Genomic DNA, 8,266 nt, shown 5'->3' with positions numbered 1-8,266 from the left:
TCCAGGGCAGGTCATCTGCTCATTCTGCTCCTCCATAGATCCTATCACATTCCAGGCATTTAAAGCGGCATTAAATCAAAAATGCAACATATTGCAGCTTACTAATCATAGGATGTGGTGACTGCATTCGTTTTCCTTTTTTTAGGATTTTTTTCCCCTCTGTTTTCACCTGGTGAACTAGCCAGTAACACACCTTCTGTATTAGAGTGTCCCCACTCTGGATGTAGGAGCAAACTTAAATACACTATACAAGTTGATGCCAAACTCTAGCTCACACTTTATAATTAGTTGCAGCAAACAGCTTTTTTTCCTTCCAGGATAAAGGTGTTAAATGAATAAATAAAAGCTGATCACTGTAAGCACCCCTACCAATGTTAAAGGGTTTGTCTCATCCTTGTAAACTAATACATTTAGAAGAGAGCTTGCTCTTTTGAAAAACAACAGAACTACTGACCAGATCTACAGAGGAAAATAGAAGAAAGAAAGCCTAAAAATAATACTAATACAGCCATTAGATCTAATAATTAGAATGTTGCAATATCATTAATGTTTGCTTTTGGGTTTAATACTGCTTTAACCAAAATTGCAGGTTCTGGCGTGATATCTTGGGTGGCGAAATTGATCAAATATGGACACGTCCATATTTGGTCAACAACATCAACATTGAGGGTACCTTGCCAGGGGGGATCCCAGTAATGTTATTGACCAAATATCGTCATGTCCCTATTTTGTGGCTGGTGGATGGTTAAGAGCCCACAAGTTTTGTGTGTGTGGGGGGCCTTAAAACTCATACTAGACCTGAATAATGGGTGAAACCCCACCTTTTATTTTTTAAATTTACCTGGCTTACTGTCAGCAACTTTGTTTATATGGCTGGAAATTACCAGCCAGTAAATAAATGGGGCTGGGTGACATCAATGATTACTAAGGACAACCATTTACAGTGGAAGAAGGAAGCTGTCATATATAGAAGTGGGACAAAAATACACATCTATATAAGAAGTTTGCTTGATGAACAGGGTAAAAATCCAGTTTTCAGACAAACATTACAAAGTTCAGCTTTTTTCTTAAGCTTTAACAATTAAAAAAAAAATACAACAGCAATAGATAAAATCAAAAAATTAAATTAAATTGAAAATACTTCTTTTCTGCATTTTGCATTAACCTCTCCTCTAAATCCTTCACATCAACTTACTGTTATTGTAAGACACACCTATTTCCAAATGTGTGAAAAAGCTTCCAGTTATCATTCATAACAATACACCCTAATTATATCCTTTTCCTGTTTTTAACTGCTCATTTTTACAAAAACTGCTTATAATGTACTTAACAAGACATCCGTGTATATTCAAATACAATCAGTAAAGTTATATATAAATGTAACATGTCAATGGAATTTCAAAAACCCTTTTCATTCTTTACAAATTTGCAGCTTTAAACTAAAATAATGCCTAGTGATCCTGCCATGATGGTTCTGTTTCACGCACTTCCTGTTATGGGGTGGCAATGGTCTCCCAATTTTGCTCCTAAACTGCCCCCCCCCCCCCCCATCCTATGCTATGCTAACACAACTTGCACAAAAATGTTCCACTGTTATCACCTTCAGAAATCCTGCTTTAATAAATGTCACACAGCCATTGCTGGAGTGTATGTATAGCACACTGTATATGTAGACAGAAAAAGGCTGTGAGAATGATGCAGGAGATCAACAACACTGATATGCAACAATGGATAGCAAAAACGTGAAAACATGAACAATAGTCCAATAGGAAACTAAATTACATTTAGTTTGGATTTACATGTGCATTTATTTAATACTGCCTGTGTCCCCAATAAAATCATTTCCCTTTATGCCCTGTCCCAGTTCAGAGATGGATATGAGAAATAATCTCCTTAGGGCCAGTTCACACTACAAAAATGCACTCCAGATACATTCCGGATACGTTTTTGCTTACAGTTCACACCACACGCAGTTCCGTGCAGTTTTGATGCGGTTTGCTATGCTCCAGTATGGTTCTGTGCAGAAAAAAATGCAGCATGTACTACTTTTTTTTCTGCTCTGGAAACTGACTGCACTAGTGTGTAGGGCCATTGGAAAACACTGTGCATGCATTATGATACAAAAAAAAAAGCGCACTGAACTGCATCTAGTGTGAACTAGCCCTTAAACTATAACCAAAGGAAAAAAATGTTTTTAAAGATTTGGATAGAGTATTGAGGGATCAGAACCCTTGCCACATTTTCATTACTGTCTGCATCCCATTAGGGAGATTTACTCTAACTGTCGTGATCACCAGTCTCACCGGGAATGAAACTGAAGGTAAATGCAAAATTTTGAACAGAGGGCAGAACATGTGATGGAGACATATTTATTAACAACTGCTTAAGAGGTGAATTCCTTCCTTATGAGGCTACAGGTTGGAACGTGAAGAGACATTGCTCTAATGAGACATGGATGGCAAAAAAAAAAAAAAACCTGACAGCTGTTTAACCCTCTTTTACTATGCAAAGTGAAAAATGCTTTGGCTTTGGATATACTTAAAAATAAGGAATACCACCAAAACAGATATTTCTATTGGGACATTTGCTCTAATTTCTTATTCTATCAATAATTGTCTGTTGTGTATAATCCTTAGGTTTTTTTGTTTTTTTTTGGGGGGGGGGGTTTGGGGGTAGGGGGTGTTCTGCTAAAGAGCCAGAGGATGTCATATTATGTCTGTATTTTTAGTACATATACCCTCCTGGGACCTTCAGTTTGCCTAACGTCACACACTGCTCATTCACTTCAACCTTTAGGGTGGTAAATATGTGCATACATAAGTAAATAATGCTAATCCCATAAAAATTATTTTTCTCAAGGACTGGCAGCAAGCAACAGATAGCAGATGTGATGAATTACTAAACATGAATACAATTTATTGCATGTCTTATATAATCTTTTTCACATTATTTAATTTGTATGATCAACAAATCATTCATTTCCATTGGGTCAGTAGTGCTCACACTTAGAATTGTAGCTATAGGACTAGCTATCTGAACCAGTTGGAATACACACAATTGATGACTACCACCAGGAAAAACACAAAAGAAACACACAAACAGATGTACCCTGTAATTTTCTTATTGCTCACAGCTATGAGCAATAAGAAACATGAACTAGTTTAAAATCCTTTAACAATGTTTTATTCAAAGTTGTGAAATTATGGGTGGAACCAACAAATACAAAAAACACCTATCTACTTTGAAATCTTAACCACTGCATTTCATAACTTTTGTTTTGTTATTATCATTGTGTAATCATAAATAAATCTGTATGAATAGATAACCCTACTTACATTTTGATCAATTAATTATTGTTTAATAGTCCTGCTTATTTTATTGTTTATGTTTATTTTATAATGCTAAAAAATTATTTTCCCTGAAGCTGTGGGAGGTACCTATACAGAACGATGGGAATAAGGTAATTCACTTCAACCAAACTCATTGCATATGTCACACTTTAGTAGAAAAAAAATTAAAAATCCAATGCGCTTCACTGCAAGGAAATATGTACAGTGAAAGAAATTAATCCCCTGCTGATTTTGAATGTTTGCCCACTCACAAAGAAATGATCCGTCTAAAAATCGAATGGTAGGTGTATTGTAACACTGAGAGACAGAATAGCAGCGAAAAAATTCAAAAGAAATGAATGGCTAAGAAATTGTGCACCGATTTGCATGTTCATGAGGAAATAAGTATTTGATCCCCTTCACAAAACATGACTTAGTACTTGATGGCAAATCCCTTGTTGGCACTCACAGAGGTTAGATGTTTCCTGTAGTTGGCCACCATCTTAGAAGGGATTTTGGCCCACTCCTCTTGGCAGATCTTCTCCAAGTCATTAAGGTTTGGTGGCTGATGTTTGGCAACTCGAACTTTCAGCTCCCTCCACGGATTTTCAATCGGATTAAGGTCTGGAGACTGGCTAGGCCACTCCAGGACCTTAATGTGCTTCTTCTTGAGCCACTCCTTTGTTGCTTTGGCCGTGTGTTTTGGGTCATTGTCATGCTGGAACATCTATCCATGACCCATTTTCAATGCCCTGGCGGAGGGAAGAAGGTTCTCACCCAAGATTTGATGGTACATTGCCTCTTCCATTGTCCCTTTGATTCGGTGCAGTTGTCCTGTCCCATTAGCAGAAAAACACCCCCAAAGCAGAATGTTTCTACCACCAAGTTTGACAGTTGGGATGGTGTTCTTGGGGTCATAGGCAGCATTCCTCCTCCTCCAAACACGGTGAGTTGAGTTGATGCCAAAAAGCTTGATTTTGGTCTCATCTGACCACAACACTTTCAACCAATCCTCCTCTGCATCATTCAGATGTTCAGTGGCAAACTTCTGACGAGCCTAGACATGTGCTTTCTTGAGCAGAGGGACCTTGCAGGCACTGCAGGATTTCCATCCTTGTCGGCGTAGTGCGTTACCAATTGTTTTCTTGGTGACTGTGGTCCCAGCTGCCTGGAGATCATTGACAAGATCCTCACATGTAGTTCTGGGATGATTCCTTACTGTTCTCATGATCATTGACACTCCACGAGGTGAGATCTTGCATGGTGCACCAGACCTAGGGAGACTGACAGTTGTTTTGTGTTTCTTCCATTTGCGAATGATTGCACCAACTGTTGCCACCTTCTCACCAAGCTGCTTGGCGATAGTTTGGTAGCTCAGTCCAGCCTTGTGTAGGTCTACAATCTTGTCTCTGACATCCTTGGACAGCTCTTTGGTCTTTACCATGGTGGAGAGTTTGGAATCTGATTGTTTGATTGCTTCTGTGGACAGGTGTCTTTTATACAGGTAACAAAATGAGATTAGCAGCACTCCCTTTACGAGACTGCTTCTAATCTCAGCTTGCTACCTGTATGAAATACATCTGGTAGCCAGAAATCCTGCTGAATGACAGGGGATCAAATACTTATTTCCCTCATGAACATGCAAATCAGTGCATAATTTGTTAGACATGTATTTCTTTTGAATTTTTTGTTGCTATTCTGTCTCTCAGTGTTACAATACACCTACCATTCAGTTTTTAGACTGATCATTTCTTTGTGAGTGGGCAAACATTCAAAATCAGCAGGGGATCAAATACTTATTTCCTTCACTGTATATACATTTTTAGTGTTTTCTGTAGGTATGTGTTTTCATTATTAATATGTAGTATCCTTTCAAATGTAATTATGTGCTTTCCAGCTGAGGTCTGATAAATGGTTGGGAAATAACATTGATAGCATGCGCAACAAAAATATGTTTTTTTTAATATCCTAGTCCATGCAGGTTTGTAGACAATATTATTAAGAAATCTGAAATGATTGGAATCTAGAAGGTCCGACTGCAGCTCTCAAAAGGACAGCTGTAGAAATGGAAATTTGCAAACCTCATTGCTTTGTCTGAATATGTTGAGAAACTATAGGGAGAGATTTACTAAAACTGGAGAATGCAAAATCTAGTTCAGCTATGCATAGAAACCAATCAGAATCCAGGTTTTATTATCATAGCTTAATTGAAGACGCTGAAGTTAAAAGCTGATTGGCTACCATGCACATCTGCACCAGATTCTGAGTGCATCAGTAAATCTCCCCCATAGTGTTTAAAGTATGCAAACTCTTTAAACGAAAGTTAATTTTACACACTTACTTTTTATGTAGATTATATAAAAAAAACAAACTTTGCTTATTCAAACATTTGCTCAACATCTGTATTTTATTATTCTGAGTAGAATAGAATATTCTGAGAAGAATCTTCAAGCACTCTTGGGGAATTCCAAGACAAAAGCAACTAATTTCTTTACTCTCAGTTCTAGTTATAGCTCATTCACAAAACTCTACTGTGCTCTATCCAATTCTCCATGCTAATTTTTACTTTGCCTCATGTCTTGGGAAAATTACATGAAGACAATTTATAAATTAAGTGCATATTTATAAATCCAGCTGGTGAGTGGGGTAGAGTTTTGATGAATTTGCCTTAAATCTTAGGCAAATATGAAATAAATATTGACTTTTGCAAAACAGCATTGCAGATTATCTCCATAGCAAATCCATGGAAATTCTAGGAGTTTGGAGTTCTTTATTTATTTTATTTATAAATGCAGCTGCTGGTAAAACTGCTACTTTAGGCTGGTGGTCTGCTTGGGTATGATATCAATAGTGATGGTAAGACAATGTGCAAAATGCAATAAATCAGAAAAAAATTCAACTGCTTTGACTGCTGGAAATAAATGAATGGTGATAAATCAGTTTCTCCCTTTACACTGTCTTATTAAACAAGACAATGTATCTGTTCATTCCAATGTACTACAGCTACATATAATTTTATGTATTTAAAAAGGTATAAATTCAGGATTTGCATTGTGTTTCTGTCTATTTGTGGGTGTGGACATATGTTAGGAAAGATTAAGCAAGAGAGTTACATAACATATTTAGCAGTCACTGTAAATTCAAATTAGTCACCAGGAGAACACAAATGTCTCTGGGGGTTGTTTGCCATAGCACTTATATTATACCGGAGAAAAACTGAGTTATAATGCTAAAATAATGACACACAAATTAAAGTATTGGTCACAAAGCAATCACAGCGTACAACACCTGGCTATTATTACCAGGCTATTACCGTATTTCCTATTTATAAGGTGTTTGTATCAGATCTTAAAATGCAAAATCATTTTTTCAAAACTAAACTTACTGTATGTCCATCAATTTCAGTATACAATACATTAAACCTACTAATGTACATTTTTCTTTACTCTAGTTGTCCACTAGTCACAACTAATGCAGAAAATATGGTTATTTAAAGCACAGTAATAACCTGGTTTAGTGTGCAAGAAAATAACTACATAATTCAATAACCTGGAACAAAAGAAAGCAGACTGTAAATTGGTTGAATTTTGAACTTTTATAGAACATACAGGAGCAGTAAGAAAAGGAGCAGTTGTTTTTGTACTATGTATTTTTTTTCATAAAGACACCCATACCAAAAAATCCATAAGTTGCCACTGCTGACCTCTCCTGGAAATGCCTGGCTCTCACAATATTCCAAAGCTTCAATACATTCCGAGTCACTGACTTGAAACAAGTATGTGTATTAATAGTTCCGAAAAAGAATGCATACAGCTCACCGTTTTTGTTACACGGGCCTTCCACCCATAGAAGTGCATTTAAAAGAGACCTTTTCATAGACTGAGTACTGTGTAAGCAAAGCAAGTATCTAGCACAGCATAATCCTCCGAATCTTTCCTCAAAGGGCCTTAATCATAGCTATGATTGAGGTCCATTGAGGCAGAAACACATTAGTGGATTGCTTTTATTACTGTTTGGTGCTGGATACTTTCTTTGCTTGTGTGTATTATTAGTTCTGACTCTACAATGACTTCACTGACTGCATACTTGTTTCAGCTCAGAAGGTTAGCTAAATGATCAGCATGGCTGCTGTCATTTTGAGACATTAAAGTGTTACTAAACCCAGGACCCTGCATTCACTATATCTGGTCTTCCACAGTACACAGAACATGGAAATGCAATTATTTTAGTAAATATAAGCTGCTAAATACCTTTTTTCATCAGCAGTTAGAGCAGTCTTGTGACTACTATCAGTGTCCAGCAGAGCACATGTTAAAGATTGTAGGAGGAGTTTTCTTTCTGTTCTTGGAGGAAGCAGAACCCCTGACCTCTGTCTGGACAGTGCTGATTGGTCCTGTGCTGATCACATGCACCCTCCCAAGAATAAAAAAAAACCTCTCTAGCAATGCACACGAAACTGAGCATGTGCAGAGTGTCTCCCCATGATATGTCTTTTCAGGAGATAAGAGGGGGCACTGGAAGAATCAGAGGATCAGAGAAGCCAGGATCAAACAGCATTTTTACACAATGCAGAGGATTAACCCCTTAGGTTCCACAGTGAGTATACCAAGCATGCTTTACTGCATATACAGACTGATTTTACTGTTGTGGATTTAGTAACACTTGAAAGTGTTCATTACCCCAACATATTATATTCCTGATATGTGCCTGTTGAACCATGTACTTGTGTTAAAATGTATCCTGTTCTCTTTGCATTGCATCCTTTGTGTGAAATACCTGGTATTCTTGCCAGTCCTCCTGCTTTCCTTTTACAAACTGCTAGGCATGAGAGCACATCCATCCCAGTGTGGTCAGTTTCCTGGTTGTGCTTGGAGCTCAGCCTGCCTGTCCTCCAATGGGCAAGACTTGAGCTGACATGCCCCCCAGCACAGTTCTTT

This window comes from Staurois parvus, unplaced genomic scaffold (assembly GCF_062004578.1).
Source record: "Staurois parvus isolate SC_StPar_1 unplaced genomic scaffold, SC_StPar_1.0 ptg000549l, whole genome shotgun sequence".
NCBI classification, from domain to species: Eukaryota; Metazoa; Chordata; class Amphibia; order Anura; family Ranidae; genus Staurois; species Staurois parvus.
This window is presented reverse-complemented; position numbering follows the sequence as displayed.